General features: G+C 52.0%; 30 non-coding genes across 30 annotated transcripts; 8 read left to right on the top strand and 22 right to left on the bottom strand.

The window, feature by feature from the left end:
• The first annotated feature begins 85 nt into the window (after window positions 1-85).
• LOC131461573 (5S ribosomal RNA) lies at window positions 86-204 on the top strand. The gene has a single exon (XR_009240504.1). It is a non-coding gene; the product is annotated as a 5S ribosomal RNA (ribosomal RNA).
• A 131-nt stretch (window positions 205-335) lies between these two features.
• On the bottom strand, window positions 336-528 carry LOC131461764 (U2 spliceosomal RNA). The gene has a single exon (XR_009240677.1). It is a non-coding gene; the product is annotated as a U2 spliceosomal RNA (small nuclear RNA).
• Window positions 529-707: 179 nt separating this feature from the next.
• Window positions 708-820, bottom strand: LOC131461871 (U5 spliceosomal RNA). Its single transcript, XR_009240779.1, has one exon. It is a non-coding gene; the product is annotated as a U5 spliceosomal RNA (small nuclear RNA).
• A 647-nt stretch (window positions 821-1,467) lies between these two features.
• Window positions 1,468-1,631, bottom strand: LOC131461647 (U1 spliceosomal RNA). Its single transcript, XR_009240564.1, has one exon. It is a non-coding gene; the product is annotated as a U1 spliceosomal RNA (small nuclear RNA).
• A 402-nt stretch (window positions 1,632-2,033) lies between these two features.
• Window positions 2,034-2,152, top strand: LOC131461943 (5S ribosomal RNA). The gene has a single exon (XR_009240846.1). It is a non-coding gene; the product is annotated as a 5S ribosomal RNA (ribosomal RNA).
• A 149-nt stretch (window positions 2,153-2,301) lies between these two features.
• On the bottom strand, window positions 2,302-2,494 carry LOC131461747 (U2 spliceosomal RNA). The gene has a single exon (XR_009240660.1). It is a non-coding gene; the product is annotated as a U2 spliceosomal RNA (small nuclear RNA).
• Window positions 2,495-2,673: 179 nt separating this feature from the next.
• LOC131461872 (U5 spliceosomal RNA) lies at window positions 2,674-2,786 on the bottom strand. Its single transcript, XR_009240780.1, has one exon. It is a non-coding gene; the product is annotated as a U5 spliceosomal RNA (small nuclear RNA).
• A 647-nt stretch (window positions 2,787-3,433) lies between these two features.
• Window positions 3,434-3,597, bottom strand: LOC131461648 (U1 spliceosomal RNA). The gene has a single exon (XR_009240565.1). It is a non-coding gene; the product is annotated as a U1 spliceosomal RNA (small nuclear RNA).
• A 402-nt stretch (window positions 3,598-3,999) lies between these two features.
• On the top strand, window positions 4,000-4,118 carry LOC131461944 (5S ribosomal RNA). The gene has a single exon (XR_009240847.1). It is a non-coding gene; the product is annotated as a 5S ribosomal RNA (ribosomal RNA).
• Window positions 4,119-4,249: 131 nt separating this feature from the next.
• LOC131461749 (U2 spliceosomal RNA) lies at window positions 4,250-4,442 on the bottom strand. Its single transcript, XR_009240662.1, has one exon. It is a non-coding gene; the product is annotated as a U2 spliceosomal RNA (small nuclear RNA).
• Window positions 4,443-4,621: 179 nt separating this feature from the next.
• Window positions 4,622-4,734, bottom strand: LOC131461873 (U5 spliceosomal RNA). The gene has a single exon (XR_009240781.1). It is a non-coding gene; the product is annotated as a U5 spliceosomal RNA (small nuclear RNA).
• A 647-nt stretch (window positions 4,735-5,381) lies between these two features.
• Window positions 5,382-5,545, bottom strand: LOC131461677 (U1 spliceosomal RNA). Its single transcript, XR_009240592.1, has one exon. It is a non-coding gene; the product is annotated as a U1 spliceosomal RNA (small nuclear RNA).
• A 402-nt stretch (window positions 5,546-5,947) lies between these two features.
• On the top strand, window positions 5,948-6,066 carry LOC131461945 (5S ribosomal RNA). The gene has a single exon (XR_009240848.1). It is a non-coding gene; the product is annotated as a 5S ribosomal RNA (ribosomal RNA).
• A 131-nt stretch (window positions 6,067-6,197) lies between these two features.
• On the bottom strand, window positions 6,198-6,390 carry LOC131461750 (U2 spliceosomal RNA). The gene has a single exon (XR_009240663.1). It is a non-coding gene; the product is annotated as a U2 spliceosomal RNA (small nuclear RNA).
• Window positions 6,391-7,113: 723 nt separating this feature from the next.
• Window positions 7,114-7,277, bottom strand: LOC131461678 (U1 spliceosomal RNA). The gene has a single exon (XR_009240593.1). It is a non-coding gene; the product is annotated as a U1 spliceosomal RNA (small nuclear RNA).
• Window positions 7,278-7,679: 402 nt separating this feature from the next.
• On the top strand, window positions 7,680-7,798 carry LOC131461560 (5S ribosomal RNA). The gene has a single exon (XR_009240491.1). It is a non-coding gene; the product is annotated as a 5S ribosomal RNA (ribosomal RNA).
• A 167-nt stretch (window positions 7,799-7,965) lies between these two features.
• Window positions 7,966-8,158, bottom strand: LOC131461751 (U2 spliceosomal RNA). Its single transcript, XR_009240664.1, has one exon. It is a non-coding gene; the product is annotated as a U2 spliceosomal RNA (small nuclear RNA).
• Window positions 8,159-8,337: 179 nt separating this feature from the next.
• Window positions 8,338-8,450, bottom strand: LOC131461875 (U5 spliceosomal RNA). Its single transcript, XR_009240783.1, has one exon. It is a non-coding gene; the product is annotated as a U5 spliceosomal RNA (small nuclear RNA).
• Window positions 8,451-9,097: 647 nt separating this feature from the next.
• LOC131461679 (U1 spliceosomal RNA) lies at window positions 9,098-9,261 on the bottom strand. The gene has a single exon (XR_009240594.1). It is a non-coding gene; the product is annotated as a U1 spliceosomal RNA (small nuclear RNA).
• A 402-nt stretch (window positions 9,262-9,663) lies between these two features.
• LOC131461561 (5S ribosomal RNA) lies at window positions 9,664-9,782 on the top strand. Its single transcript, XR_009240492.1, has one exon. It is a non-coding gene; the product is annotated as a 5S ribosomal RNA (ribosomal RNA).
• A 167-nt stretch (window positions 9,783-9,949) lies between these two features.
• Window positions 9,950-10,142, bottom strand: LOC131461752 (U2 spliceosomal RNA). Its single transcript, XR_009240665.1, has one exon. It is a non-coding gene; the product is annotated as a U2 spliceosomal RNA (small nuclear RNA).
• Window positions 10,143-10,321: 179 nt separating this feature from the next.
• On the bottom strand, window positions 10,322-10,434 carry LOC131461876 (U5 spliceosomal RNA). Its single transcript, XR_009240784.1, has one exon. It is a non-coding gene; the product is annotated as a U5 spliceosomal RNA (small nuclear RNA).
• Window positions 10,435-11,081: 647 nt separating this feature from the next.
• On the bottom strand, window positions 11,082-11,245 carry LOC131461649 (U1 spliceosomal RNA). Its single transcript, XR_009240566.1, has one exon. It is a non-coding gene; the product is annotated as a U1 spliceosomal RNA (small nuclear RNA).
• A 402-nt stretch (window positions 11,246-11,647) lies between these two features.
• LOC131461562 (5S ribosomal RNA) lies at window positions 11,648-11,766 on the top strand. Its single transcript, XR_009240493.1, has one exon. It is a non-coding gene; the product is annotated as a 5S ribosomal RNA (ribosomal RNA).
• Window positions 11,767-11,933: 167 nt separating this feature from the next.
• LOC131461753 (U2 spliceosomal RNA) lies at window positions 11,934-12,126 on the bottom strand. Its single transcript, XR_009240666.1, has one exon. It is a non-coding gene; the product is annotated as a U2 spliceosomal RNA (small nuclear RNA).
• A 179-nt stretch (window positions 12,127-12,305) lies between these two features.
• Window positions 12,306-12,418, bottom strand: LOC131461877 (U5 spliceosomal RNA). The gene has a single exon (XR_009240785.1). It is a non-coding gene; the product is annotated as a U5 spliceosomal RNA (small nuclear RNA).
• A 647-nt stretch (window positions 12,419-13,065) lies between these two features.
• On the bottom strand, window positions 13,066-13,229 carry LOC131461650 (U1 spliceosomal RNA). Its single transcript, XR_009240567.1, has one exon. It is a non-coding gene; the product is annotated as a U1 spliceosomal RNA (small nuclear RNA).
• A 402-nt stretch (window positions 13,230-13,631) lies between these two features.
• LOC131461563 (5S ribosomal RNA) lies at window positions 13,632-13,750 on the top strand. The gene has a single exon (XR_009240494.1). It is a non-coding gene; the product is annotated as a 5S ribosomal RNA (ribosomal RNA).
• A 113-nt stretch (window positions 13,751-13,863) lies between these two features.
• On the bottom strand, window positions 13,864-14,056 carry LOC131461754 (U2 spliceosomal RNA). The gene has a single exon (XR_009240667.1). It is a non-coding gene; the product is annotated as a U2 spliceosomal RNA (small nuclear RNA).
• A 179-nt stretch (window positions 14,057-14,235) lies between these two features.
• LOC131461878 (U5 spliceosomal RNA) lies at window positions 14,236-14,348 on the bottom strand. Its single transcript, XR_009240786.1, has one exon. It is a non-coding gene; the product is annotated as a U5 spliceosomal RNA (small nuclear RNA).
• Between the last annotated feature and the right edge of the window lie 57 nt (window positions 14,349-14,405).

Here is a 14,405-nt window from a genome sequence, read left to right on the forward strand (position 1 = left end):
TGTTCGGAAGGCTGCCTTTTGAGCCCCTCCACGAGCAGGGGGCCTTGCCTGGTCTATAAAAGGAGTCTGTGTCACCTGCCCGTCGGCTTACGGCCACACCACCCTGAGCACGCCCGATCTCGTCTGATCTCGGAAGCTAAGCAGGGTCGGGCCTGGTTAGTACTTGGATGGGAGACCGCCTGGGAATACCTGGTGCTGTAAGCTTTTACACTGCAGCACGCTTTTACACTGCTGCTTCCTTACAAGAAACGTGGGCTTGCAATTACGTTGACGCACAGGCACACGTTAATGTCCTTCCAGTTTCAGCCTTGCTTTGGTTTTCACAGAAAAAAAGAGAACAGTGCACCGTTCCTGGTGGCACTGCAATACCAGGTCAATGCAAGGAGTGAAGAGAGCAAGCCCAAGGTTTCACCGCCCAATGCTCAAAAATGCATTTAATATTTAATCCCCATATAGAGGACATATCAGATATTAAACTGATAAGAACAGATACTACACTTGATCTTAGCCAAAAGGCCGAGAAGCGATGGCCCACCAGTGTCTGGGGCCAACTCAAGATCTTGGCGCACAAGTTACTTGTTGTGGTGCCGTGTTTCTGAAGTGCGCATAACAAAGGCTGCTGCTGCTCACCTCCACCCCCAGGTGATCTAAGTGCACCTCTGAGCCGTGACGGACAGCTGCTTGACATTTGACACAATCAAAGGGCGCAGCCATACAGCAAAGCCCACCAAAAATAACTTAAACTCTTGGACGTTCCTCTCCACGGAAGTCTTTAGTAAAAGGCGAAAGACTTGAGCATTTTGAAGAAAAACCAGAGTCAACATAGCCCCTCTCCTTGAGAGCAGCCAAGGAGTCTATCCGCCAGAGTCACCACAGTCTCGGTCGGCCCGGCCGGCCACCTTGGGACAGCCTTTCTTCAACGTTTTTGGTTTGCCGGCCAATCAACCGCCCACATTTGACTGCATGTTTGGAAGCGCATTCTTACCGTTGGTTGTGTGCTGCAGTTTTCTATCAACCGCTGAGGCTGTGGCACATTCCTCGCTCACGGGGGACACCTCCAAGGTTTAGTGGTAGATGTGAGTGCATGAGCAAAGCAGCTCTGTGTCACACCGAGCAGTACAAACTGCCGGGCCGTTTCCCAACTCCTCCGGGCTTCTGAAATGGTGAGCTGCTCCTGGCATCGCTTCAATATCAGGTCAATGTACAGGAGTGGACGGAGCAAGCGCCAAAGTATTAACCCTTGGCATGATGGCCATGGATCCATCTCCAACAATCCAGTTCTACCTACAAAGAGCCGGGAAAGGGAGCATGACATTTCCTTAGAGCTAAAAGACAACACCCACAACCATCCCATTCCCAGCAACTTGGAAAGACTGGGGATGTCGCTCTGCGAGCACGTGAGAAGCCTGGAGATGGGCACACAAGGCGGAACCTTGGGCGGCTGACCTTTGCTTACAACTACGTCATCGGGGGAGAGCGCGGACGCAGTACCCCACTAGCAAAAATTATGCAGTCAAGATTCCCACGTTTGGGGAATTTGCAGGGGTCAGCACAACCAGAGTGCAATGGCTGAGCCTCGCCCTGGGTGAACCACCTTCTTGATCATGGTATCTCCCCTGCCAGGTAAGTATGAGGTGTACTTGCCCAGCACTGGGTGGCTGTTCCCAGACACAGCTCTTTGGCTGATGGTGCAGGAAATGGATAGTCCCAGAGTCCAATGCCTTGACTCAGGTGCTCGTTAATGCTGTGCTGTGTTCAACTTCAACCTCCGGCACACATTGGAGAGGAAACACTCGACCTTTTCACTGGCATACCTGGCTGTCATTTCCTATCGATTCAGCAACAACTGCACCTGACGGCACCAACAGCAGCTTACCCATCTCGGTGTAGCTTCCTAATACTGGAATAGAGTGTAGCAGGTAGTGGCGATAAAGGCTCAAGTGCAGTGTGTTCCGAAGGCTGCCTTTTGAGCCCCTCCACGAGCAGGGGGCCTTGCCTGGTCTATAAAAGGAGTCTGTGTCACCTGCCCGTCGGCTTACGGCCACACCACCCTGAGCACGCCCGATCTCGTCTGATCTCGGAAGCTAAGCAGGGTCGGGCCTGGTTAGTACTTGGATGGGAGACCGCCTGGGAATACCAGGTGCTGTAAGCTTTTACACTGCAGCACGCTTTTACACTGCAGCACGCTTTTACACTGCTGCTTCCTTACAAGAAACGTGGGCTTGCAATTACGTTGACGCACGGGCACACGTTAATGTCCTTCCAGTTTCAGCCTTGCTTTGGTTTTCACAGAAAAAAAGAGAACGGTGCACCGTTCCTGGTGGCACTGCAATACCAGGTCAATGCAAGGAGTGAAGAGAGCAAGCCCAAGGTTTCACCGCCCAATGCTCAAAAATGCATTTAATATTTAATCCCCATATAGAGGACATATCAGATATTAAACTGATAAGAACAGATACTACACTTGATCTTAGCCAAAAGGCCGAGAAGCGATGGCCCACCAGTGTCTGGGGCCAACTCAAGATCTTGGCGCACAAGTTACTTGTTGTGGTGCCGTGTTTCTGAAGTGCGCATAACAAAGGCTGCTGCTGCTCACCTCCACCCCCAGGTGATCTAAGTGCACCTCTGAGCCGTGACGGACAGCTGCTTGACATTTGACACACTCAAAGGGCGCAGCCATACAGCAAAGCCCACCAAAAATAACTTAAACTCTTGGACGTTCCTCTCCACGGAAGTCTTTAGTAAAAGGCGAAAGACTTGAGCATTTTGAAGAAAAACCAGAGTCAACATAGCCCCTCTCCTTGAGAGCAGCCAAGGAGTCTATCCGCCAGAGTCACCACAGTCTCGGTCGGCCCGGCCGGCCACCTTGGGACAGCCTTTCTTCAACGTTTTTGGTTTGCCGGCCAATCAACCGCCCACATTTGACTGCATGTTTGGAAGCGCATTCTTACCGTTGGTTGTGTGCTGCAGTTTTCTATCAACCGCTGAGGCTGTGGCACATTCCTCGCTCACGGGGGACACCTCCAAGGTTTAGTGGTAGATGTGAGTGCATGAGCAATGCAGCTCTGTGTCACACCGAGCAGTACAAACTGCCGGGCCGTTTCCCAACTCCTCCGGGCTTCTGAAATGGTGAGCTGCTCCTGGCATCGCTTCAATATCAGGTCAATGTACAGGAGTGGACGGAGCAAGCGCCAAAGTATTAACCCTTGGCATGATGGCCATGGATCCATCTCCAACAATCCAGTTCTACCTACAAAGAGCCGGGAAAGGGAGCATGACATTTCCTTAGAGCTAAAAGACAACACCCACAACCATCCCATTCCCAGCAACTTGGAAAGACTGGGGATGTCGCTCTGCGAGCACGTGAGAAGCCTGGAGATGGGCACACAAGGCGGAACCTTGGGCGGCTGACCTTTGCTTACAACTACGTCATCGGGGGAGAGCGCGGACGCAGTACCCCACTAGCAAAAATTATGCAGTCAAGATTCCCACGTTTGGGGAATTTGCAGGGGTCAGCACAACCAGAGTGCAATGGCTGAGCCTCGCCCTGGGTGAACCACCTTCTTGATCATGGTATCTCCCCTGCCAGGTAAGTATGAGGTGTACTTGCCCAGCACTGGGTGGCTGTTCCCAGACACAGCTCTTTGGCTGATGGTGCAGGAAATGGATAGTCCCAGAGTCCAATGCCTTGACTCAGGTGCTCGTTAATGCTGTGCTGTGTTCAACTTCAACCTCCAGCACACATTGGAGAGGAAACACTCGACCTTTTCACTGGCATACCTGGCTGTCATTTCCTATCGATTCAGCAACAACTGCACCTGACGGCACCAACAGCAGCTTACCCATCTCGGTGTAGCTTCCTAATACTGGAATAGAGTGTAGCAGGTAGTGGCGATAAAGGCTCAAGTGCAGTGTGTTCCGAAGGCTGCCTTTTGAGCCCCTCCACGAGCAGGGGGCCTTGCCTGGTCTATAAAAGGAGTCTGTGTCACCTGCCCGTCGGCTTACGGCCACACCACCCTGAGCACGCCCGATCTCGTCTGATCTCGGAAGCTAAGCAGGGTCGGGCCTGGTTAGTACTTGGATGGGAGACCGCCTGGGAATACCAGGTGCTGTAAGCTTTTACACTGCAGCACGCTTTTACACTGCTGCTTCCTTACAAGAAACGTGGGCTTGCAATTACGTTGACGCACGGGCACACGTTAATGTCCTTCCAGTTTCAGCCTTGCTTTGGTTTTCACAGAAAAAAAGAGAACGGTGCACCGTTCCTGGTGGCACTGCAATACCAGGTCAATGCAAGGAGTGAAGAGAGCAAGCCCAAGGTTTCACCGCCCAATGCTCAAAAATGCATTTAATATTTAATCCCCATATAGAGGACATATCAGATATTAAACTGATAAGAACAGATACTACACTTGATCTTAGCCAAAAGGCCGAGAAGCGATGGCCCACCAGTGTCTGGGGCCAACTCAAGATCTTGGCGCACAAGTTACTTGTTGTGGTGCCGTGTTTCTGAAGTGCGCATAACAAAGGCTGCTGCTGCTCACCTCCACCCCCAGGTGATCTAAGTGCACCTCTGAGCCGTGACGGACAGCTGCTTGACATTTGACACAATCAAAGGGCGCAGCCATACAGCAAAGCCCACCAAAAATAACTTAAACTCTTGGACGTTCCTCTCCACGGAAGTCTTTAGTAAAAGGCGAAAGACTTGAGCATTTTGAAGAAAAACCAGAGTCAACATAGCCCCTCTCCTTGAGAGCAGCCAAGGAGTCTATCCGCCAGAGTCACCACAGTCTCGGTCGGCCCGGCCGGCCACCTTGGGACAGCCTTTCTTCAACGTTTTTGGTTTGCCGGCCAATCAACCGCCCACATTTGACTGCATGTTTGGAAGCGCATTCTTACCGTTGGTTGTGTGCTGCAGTTTTCTATCAACCGCTGAGGCTGTGGCACATTCCTCGCTCACGGGGGACACCTCCAAGGTTTAGTGGTAGATGTGAGTGCATGAGCAAAGCAGCTCTGTGTCACACCGAGCAGTACAAACTGCCGGGCCGTTTCCCAACTCCTCCGGGCTTCTGAAATGGTGAGCTGCTCCTGGCATCGCTTCAATATCAGGTCAATGTACAGGAGTGGACGGAGCAAGCGCCAAAGTATTAACCCTTGGCATGATGGCCATGGATCCATCTCCAACAATCCAGTTCTACCTACAAAGAGCCGGGAAAGGGAGCATGACATTTCCTTAGAGCTAAAAGACAACACCCACAACCATCCCATTCCCAGCAACTTGGAAAGACTGGGGATGTCGCTCTGCGAGCACGTGAGAAGCCTGGAGATGGGCACACAAGGCGGAACCTTGGGCGGCTGACCTTTGCTTACAACTACGTCATCGGGGGAGAGCGCGGACGCAGTACCCCGCTAGCAAAAATTATGCAGTCAAGATTCCCACGTTTGGGGAATTTGCAGGGGTCAGCACAACCAGAGTGCAATGGCTGAGCCTCGCCCTGGGTGAACCACCTTCTTGATCATGGTATCTCCCCTGCCAGGTAAGTATGAGGTGTACTTGCCCAGCACTGGGTGGCTGTTCCCAGACACAGCTCTTTGGCTGATGGTGCAGGAAATGGATAGTCCCAGAGTCCAATGCCTTGACTCAGGTGCTCGTTAATGCTGTGCTGTGTTCAACTTCAACCTCCAGCACACATTGGAGAGGAAACACTCGACCTTTTCACTGGCATACCTGGCTGTCATTTCCTATCGATTCAGCAACAACTGCACCTGACGGCACCAACAGCAGCTTACCCATCTCGGTGTAGCTTCCTAATACTGGAATAGAGTGTAGCAGGTAGTGGCGATAAAGGCTCAAGTGCAGTGTGTTCGGAAGGCTGCCTTTTGAGCCCCTCCACGAGCAGGGGGCCTTGCCTGGTCTATAAAAGGAGTCTGTGTCACCTGCCCGTCGGCTTACGGCCACACCACCCTGAGCACGCCCGATCTCGTCTGATCTCGGAAGCTAAGCAGGGTCGGGCCTGGTTAGTACTTGGATGGGAGACCGCCTGGGAATACCAGGTGCTGTAAGCTTTTACACTGCAGCACGCTTTTACACTGCTGCTTCCTTACAAGAAACGTGGGCTTGCAATTACGTTGACGCACGGGCACACGTTAATGTCCTTCCAGTTTCAGCCTTGCTTTGGTTTTCACAGAAAAAAAGAGAACGGTGCACCGTTCCTGGTGGCACTGCAATACCAGGTCAATGCAAGGAGTGAAGAGAGCAAGCCCAAGGTTTCACCGCCCAATGCTCAAAAATGCATTTAATATTTAATCCCCATATAGAGGACATATCAGATATTAAACTGATAAGAACAGATACTACACTTGATCTTAGCCAAAAGGCCGAGAAGCGATGGCCCACCAGTGTCTGGGGCCAACTCAAGATCTTGGCGCACAAGTTACTTGTTGTGGTGCCGTGTTTCTGAAGTGCGCATAACAAAGGCTGCTGCTGCTCACCTCCACCCCCAGGTGATCCCAAGGTGGCCGGCTCGGTCGGCCCGGCCGGCCACCTTGGGACAGCCTTTCTTCAACGTTTTTGGTTTGCCGGCCAATCAACCGCCCACATTTGACTGCATGTTTGGAAGCGCATTCTTACCGTTGGTTGTGTGCTGCAGTTTTCTATCAACCGCTGAGGCTGTGGCACATTCCTCGCTCACGGGGGACACCTCCAAGGTTTAGTGGTAGATGTGAGTGCATGAGCAAAGCAGCTCTGTGTCACACCGAGCAGTACAAACTGCCGGGCCGTTTCCCAACTCCTCCGGGCTTCTGAAATGGTGAGCTGCTCCTGGCATCGCTTCAATATCAGGTCAATGTACAGGAGTGGACGGAGCAAGCGCCAAAGTATTAACCCTTGGCATGATGGCCATGGATCCATCTCCAACAATCCAGTTCTACCTACAAAGAGCCGGGAAAGGGAGCATGACATTTCCTTAGAGCTAAAAGACAACACCCACAACCATCCCATTCCCAGCAACTTGGAAAGACTGGGGATGTCGCTCTGCGAGCACGTGAGAAGCCTGGAGATGGGCACACAAGGCGGAACCTTGGGCGGCTGACCTTTGCTTACAACTACGTCATCGGGGGAGAGCGCGGACGCAGTACCCCGCTAGCAAAAATTATGCAGTCAAGATTCCCACGTTTGGGGAATTTGCAGGGGTCAGCACAACCAGAGTGCAATGGCTGAGCCTCGCCCTGGGTGAACCACCTTCTTGATCATGGTATCTCCCCTGCCAGGTAAGTATGAGGTGTACTTGCCCAGCACTGGGTGGCTGTTCCCAGACACAGCTCTTTGGCTGATGGTGCAGGAAATGGATAGTCCCAGAGTCCAATGCCTTGACTCAGGTGCTCGTTAATGCTGTGCTGTGTTCAACTTCAACCTCCGGCACACATTGGAGAGGAAACACTCGACCTTTTCACTGGCATACCTGGCTGTCATTTCCTATCGATTCAGCAACAACTGCACCTGACGGCACCAACAGCAGCTTACCCATCTCGGTGTAGCTTCCTAATACTGGAATAGAGTGTAGCAGGTAGTGGCGATAAAGGCTCAAGTGCAGTGTGTTCCGAAGGCTGCCTTTTGAGCCCCTCCACGAGCAGGGGGCCTTGCCTGGTCTATAAAAGGAGTCTGTGTCACCTGCCCGTCGGCTTACGGCCACACCACCCTGAGCACGCCCGATCTCGTCTGATCTCGGAAGCTAAGCAGGGTCGGGCCTGGTTAGTACTTGGATGGGAGACCGCCTGGGAATACCAGGTGCTGTAAGCTTTTACACTGCAGCACGCTTTTAGACTGCAGCACGCTTTTAGACTGCAGCACGCTTTTACACTGCTGCTTCCTTACAAGAAACGTGGGCTTGCAATTACGTTGACGCACGGGCACACGTTAATGTCCTTCCAGTTTCAGCCTTGCTTTGGTTTTCACAGAAAAAAAGAGAACGGTGCACCGTTCCTGGTGGCACTGCAATACCAGGTCAATGCAAGGAGTGAAGAGAGCAAGCCCAAGGTTTCACCGCCCAATGCTCAAAAATGCATTTAATATTTAATCCCCATATAGAGGACATATCAGATATTAAACTGATAAGAACAGATACTACACTTGATCTTAGCCAAAAGGCCGAGAAGCGATGGCCCACCAGTGTCTGGGGCCAACTCAAGATCTTGGCGCACAAGTTACTTGTTGTGGTGCCGTGTTTCTGAAGTGCGCATAACAAAGGCTGCTGCTGCTCACCTCCACCCCCAGGTGATCTAAGTGCACCTCTGAGCCGTGACGGACAGCTGCTTGACATTTGACACAATCAAAGGGCGCAGCCATACAGCAAAGCCCACCAAAAATAACTTAAACTCTTGGACGTTCCTCTCCACGGAAGTCTTTAGTAAAAGGCGAAAGACTTGAGCATTTTGAAGAAAAACCAGAGTCAACATAGCCCCTCTCCTTGAGAGCAGCCAAGGAGTCTATCCGCCAGAGTCACCACAGTCTCGGTCGGCCCGGCCGGCCACCTTGGGACAGCCTTTCTTCAACGTTTTTGGTTTGCCGGCCAATCAACCGCCCACATTTGACTGCATGTTTGGAAGCGCATTCTTACCGTTGGTTGTGTGCTGCAGTTTTCTATCAACCGCTGAGGCTGTGGCACATTCCTCGCTCACGGGGGACACCTCCAAGGTTTAGTGGTAGATGTGAGTGCATGAGCAAAGCAGCTCTGTGTCACACCGAGCAGTACAAACTGCCGGGCCGTTTCCCAACTCCTCCGGGCTTCTGAAATGGTGAGCTGCTCCTGGCATCGCTTCAATATCAGGTCAATGTACAGGAGTGGACGGAGCAAGCGCCAAAGTATTAACCCTTGGCATGATGGCCATGGATCCATCTCCAACAATCCAGTTCTACCTACAAAGAGCCGGGAAAGGGAGCATGACATTTCCTTAGAGCTAAAAGACAACACCCACAACCATCCCATTCCCAGCAACTTGGAAAGACTGGGGATGTCGCTCTGCGAGCACGTGAGAAGCCTGGAGATGGGCACACAAGGCGGAACCTTGGGCGGCTGACCTTTGCTTACAACTACGTCATCGGGGGAGAGCGCGGACGCAGTACCCCGCTAGCAAAAATTATGCAGTCAAGATTCCCACGTTTGGGGAATTTGCAGGGGTCAGCACAACCAGAGTGCAATGGCTGAGCCTCGCCCTGGGTGAACCACCTTCTTGATCATGGTATCTCCCCTGCCAGGTAAGTATGAGGTGTACTTGCCCAGCACTGGGTGGCTGTTCCCAGACACAGCTCTTTGGCTGATGGTGCAGGAAATGGATAGTCCCAGAGTCCAATGCCTTGACTCAGGTGCTCGTTAATGCTGTGCTGTGTTCAACTTCAACCTCCGGCACACATTGGAGAGGAAACACTCGACCTTTTCACTGGCATACCTGGCTGTCATTTCCTATCGATTCAGCAACAACTGCACCTGACGGCACCAACAGCAGCTTACCCATCTCGGTGTAGCTTCCTAATACTGGAATAGAGTGTAGCAGGTAGTGGCGATAAAGGCTCAAGTGCAGTGTGTTCCGAAGGCTGCCTTTTGAGCCCCTCCACGAGCAGGGGGCCTTGCCTGGTCTATAAAAGGAGTCTGTGTCACCTGCCCGTCGGCTTACGGCCACACCACCCTGAGCACGCCCGATCTCGTCTGATCTCGGAAGCTAAGCAGGGTCGGGCCTGGTTAGTACTTGGATGGGAGACCGCCTGGGAATACCAGGTGCTGTAAGCTTTTACACTGCAGCACGCTTTTAGACTGCAGCACGCTTTTAGACTGCAGCACGCTTTTACACTGCTGCTTCCTTACAAGAAACGTGGGCTTGCAATTACGTTGACGCACGGGCACACGTTAATGTCCTTCCAGTTTCAGCCTTGCTTTGGTTTTCACAGAAAAAAAGAGAACGGTGCACCGTTCCTGGTGGCACTGCAATACCAGGTCAATGCAAGGAGTGAAGAGAGCAAGCCCAAGGTTTCACCGCCCAATGCTCAAAAATGCATTTAATATTTAATCCCCATATAGAGGACATATCAGATATTAAACTGATAAGAACAGATACTACACTTGATCTTAGCCAAAAGGCCGAGAAGCGATGGCCCACCAGTGTCTGGGGCCAACTCAAGATCTTGGCGCACAAGTTACTTGTTGTGGTGCCGTGTTTCTGAAGTGCGCATAACAAAGGCTGCTGCTGCTCACCTCCACCCCCAGGTGATCTAAGTGCACCTCTGAGCCGTGACGGACAGCTGCTTGACATTTGACACACTCAAAGGGCGCAGCCATACAGCAAAGCCCACCAAAAATAACTTAAACTCTTGGACGTTCCTCTCCACGGAAGTCTTTAGTAAAAGGCGAAAGACTTGAGCATTTTGAAGAAAAACCAGAGTCAACATAGCCCCTCTCCTTGAGAGCAGCCAAGGAGTCTATCCGCCAGAGTCACCACAGTCTCGGTCGGCCCGGCCGGCCACCTTGGGACAGCCTTTCTTCAACGTTTTTGGTTTGCCGGCCAATCAACCGCCCACATTTGACTGCATGTTTGGAAGCGCATTCTTACCGTTGGTTGTGTGCTGCAGTTTTCTATCAACCGCTGAGGCTGTGGCACATTCCTCGCTCACGGGGGACACCTCCAAGGTTTAGTGGTAGATGTGAGTGCATGAGCAAAGCAGCTCTGTGTCACACCGAGCAGTACAAACTGCCGGGCCGTTTCCCAACTCCTCCGGGCTTCTGAAATGGTGAGCTGCTCCTGGCATCGCTTCAATATCAGGTCAATGTACAGGAGTGGACGGAGCAAGCGCCAAAGTATTAACCCTTGGCATGATGGCCATGGATCCATCTCCAACAATCCAGTTCTACCTACAAAGAGCCGGGAAAGGGAGCATGACATTTCCTTAGAGCTAAAAGACAACACCCACAACCATCCCATTCCCAGCAACTTGGAAAGACTGGGGATGTCGCTCTGCGAGCACGTGAGAAGCCTGGAGATGGGCACACAAGGCGGAACCTTGGGCGGCTGACCTTTGCTTACAACTACGTCATCGGGGGAGAGCGCGGACGCAGTACCCCACTAGCAAAAATTATGCAGTCAAGATTCCCACGTTTGGGGAATTTGCAGGGGTCAGCACAACCAGAGTGCAATGGCTGAGCCTCGCCCTGGGTGAACCACCTTCTTGATCATGGTATCTCCCCTGCCAGGTAAGTATGAGGTGTACTTGCCCAGCACTGGGTGGCTGTTCCCAGACACAGCTCTTTGGCTGATGGTGCAGGAAATGGATAGTCCCAGAGTCCAATGCCTTGACTCAGGTGCTCGTTAATGCTGTGCTGTGTTCAACTTCAACCTCCGGCACACATTGGAGAGGAAACACTCGACCTTTTCACTGGCATACCTGGCTGTCATTTCCTATCGATTCAGCAACAACTGCACCTGACGGCACCAACAGCAGCTTACCCATCTCGGTGTAGCTTCCTAATACTGGAATAGAGTGTAGCAGGTAGTGGCGATAAAGGCTCAAGTGCAGTGTGTTCGGAAGGCTGCCTTTTGAGCCCCTCCACGAGCAGGGGGCCTTGCCTGGTCTATAAAAGGAGTCTGTGTCACCTGCCCGTCGGCTTACGGCCACACCACCCTGAGCACGCCCGATCTCGTCTGATCTCGGAAGCTAAGCAGGGTCGGGCCTGGTTAGTACTTGGATGGGAGACCGCCTGGGAATACCAGGTGCTGTAAGCTTTTACACTGCAGCACGCTTTTACACTGCAGCACGCTTTTAGACTGCAGCACGCTTTTACACTGCTGCTTCCTTACAAGAAACGTGGGCTTGCAATTACGTTGACGCACGGGCACACGTTAATGTCCTTCCAGTTTCAGCCTTGCTTTGGTTTTCACAGAAAAAAAGAGAACGGTGCACCGTTCCTGGTGGCACTGCAATACCAGGTCAATGCAAGGAGTGAAGAGAGCAAGCCCAAGGTTTCACCGCCCAATGCTCAAAAATGCATTTAATATTTAATCCCCATATAGAGGACATATCAGATATTAAACTGATAAGAACAGATACTACACTTGATCTTAGCCAAAAGGCCGAGAAGCGATGGCCCACCAGTGTCTGGGGCCAACTCAAGATCTTGGCGCACAAGTTACTTGTTGTGGTGCCGTGTTTCTGAAGTGCGCATAACAAAGGCTGCTGCTGCTCACCTCCACCCCCAGGTGATCTAAGTGCACCTCTGAGCCGTGACGGACAGCTGCTTGACATTTGACACAATCAAAGGGCGCAGCCATACAGCAAAGCCCACCAAAAATAACTTAAACTCTTGGACGTTCCTCTCCACGGAAGTCTTTAGTAAAAGGCGAAAGACTTGAGCATTTTGAAGAAAAACCAGAGTCAACATAGCCCCTCTCCTTGAGAGCAGCCAAGGAGTCTATCCGCCAGAGTCACCACAGTCTCGGTCGGCCCGGCCGGCCACCTTGGGACAGCCTTTCTTCAACGTTTTTGGTTTGCCGGCCAATCAACCGCCCACATTTGACTGCATGTTTGGAAGCGCATTCTTACCGTTGGTTGTGTGCTGCAGTTTTCTATCAACCGCTGAGGCTGTGGCACATTCCTCGCTCACGGGGGACACCTCCAAGGTTTAGTGGTAGATGTGAGTGCATGAGCAAAGCAGCTCTGTGTCACACCGAGCAGTACAAACTGCCGGGCCGTTTCCCAACTCCTCCGGGCTTCTGAAATGGTGAGCTGCTCCTGGCATCGCTTCAATATCAGGTCAATGTACAGGAGTGGACGGAGCAAGCGCCAAAGTATTAACCCTTGGCATGATGGCCATGGATCCATCTCCAACAATCCAGTTCTACCTACAAAGAGCCGGGAAAGGGAGCATGACATTTCCTTAGAGCTAAAAGACAACACCCACAACCATCCCATTCCCAGCAACTTGGAAAGACTGGGGATGTCGCTCTGCGAGCACGTGAGAAGCCTGGAGATGGGCACACAAGGCGGAACCTTGGGCGGCTGACCTTTGCTTACAACTACGTCATCGGGGGAGAGCGCGGACGCAGTACCCCACTAGCAAAAATTATGCAGTCAAGATTCCCACGTTTGGGGAATTTGCAGGGGTCAGCACAACCAGAGTGCAATGGCTGAGCCTCGCCCTGGGTGAACCACCTTCTTGATCATGGTATCTCCCCTGCCAGGTAAGTATGAGGTGTACTTGCCCAGCACTGGGTGGCTGTTCCCAGACACAGCTCTTTGGCTGATGGTGCAGGAAATGGATAGTCCCAGAGTCCAATGCCTTGACTCAGGTGCTCGTTAATGCTGTGCTGTGTTCAACTTCAACCTCCGGCACACATTGGAGAGGAAACACTCGACCTTTTCACTGGCATACCTGGCTGTCATTTCCTATCGATTCAGCAACAACTGCACCTGACGGCACCAACAGCAGCTTACCCATCTCGGTGTAGCTTCCTAATACTGGAATAGAGTGTAGCAGGTAGTGGCGATAAAGGCTCAAGTGCAGTGTGTTCCGAAGGCTGCCTTTTGAGCCCCTCCACGAGCAGGGGGCCTTGCCTGGTCTATAAAAGGAGTCTGTGTCACCTGCCCGTCGGCTTACGGCCACACCACCCTGAGCACGCCCGATCTCGTCTGATCTCGGAAGCTAAGCAGGGTCGGGCCTGGTTAGTACTTGGATGGGAGACCGCCTGGGAATACCAGGTGCTGTAAGCTTTTACACTGCTGCTTCCTTACAAGAAACGTGGGCTTGCAATTACGTTGACGCACGGGCACACGTTAATGTCCTTCCAGTTTCAGCCTTGCTTTGGTTTTCACAGAAAAAAAGAGAACGGTGCACCGTTCCTGGTGGCACTGCAATACCAGGTCAATGCAAGGAGTGAAGAGAGCAAGCCCAAGGTTTCACCGCCCAATGCTCAAAAATGCATTTAATATTTAATCCCCATATAGAGGACATATCAGATATTAAACTGATAAGAACAGATACTACACTTGATCTTAGCCAAAAGGCCGAGAAGCGATGGCCCACCAGTGTCTGGGGCCAACTCAAGATCTTGGCGCACAAGTTACTTGTTGTGGTGCCGTGTTTCTGAAGTGCGCATAACAAAGGCTGCTGCTGCTCACCTCCACCCCCAGGTGATCTAAGTGCACCTCTGAGCCGTGACGGACAGCTGCTTGACATTTGACACACTCAAAGGGCGCAGCCATACAGCAAAGCCCACCAAAAATAACTTAAACTCTTGGACGTTCCTCTCCACGGAAGTCTTTAGTAAAAGGCGAAAGACTTGAGCATTTTGAAGAAAAACCAGAGTCAACATAGCCCCTCTCCTTGAGAGCAGCCAAGGAGTCTATCCGCCAGAGTCACCACAGT

The sequence above is a fragment of the Solea solea genome, chromosome 6 (assembly GCF_958295425.1).
Source record: "Solea solea chromosome 6, fSolSol10.1, whole genome shotgun sequence".
Lineage (NCBI taxonomy): Eukaryota > Metazoa > Chordata > Actinopteri > Pleuronectiformes > Soleidae > Solea > Solea solea.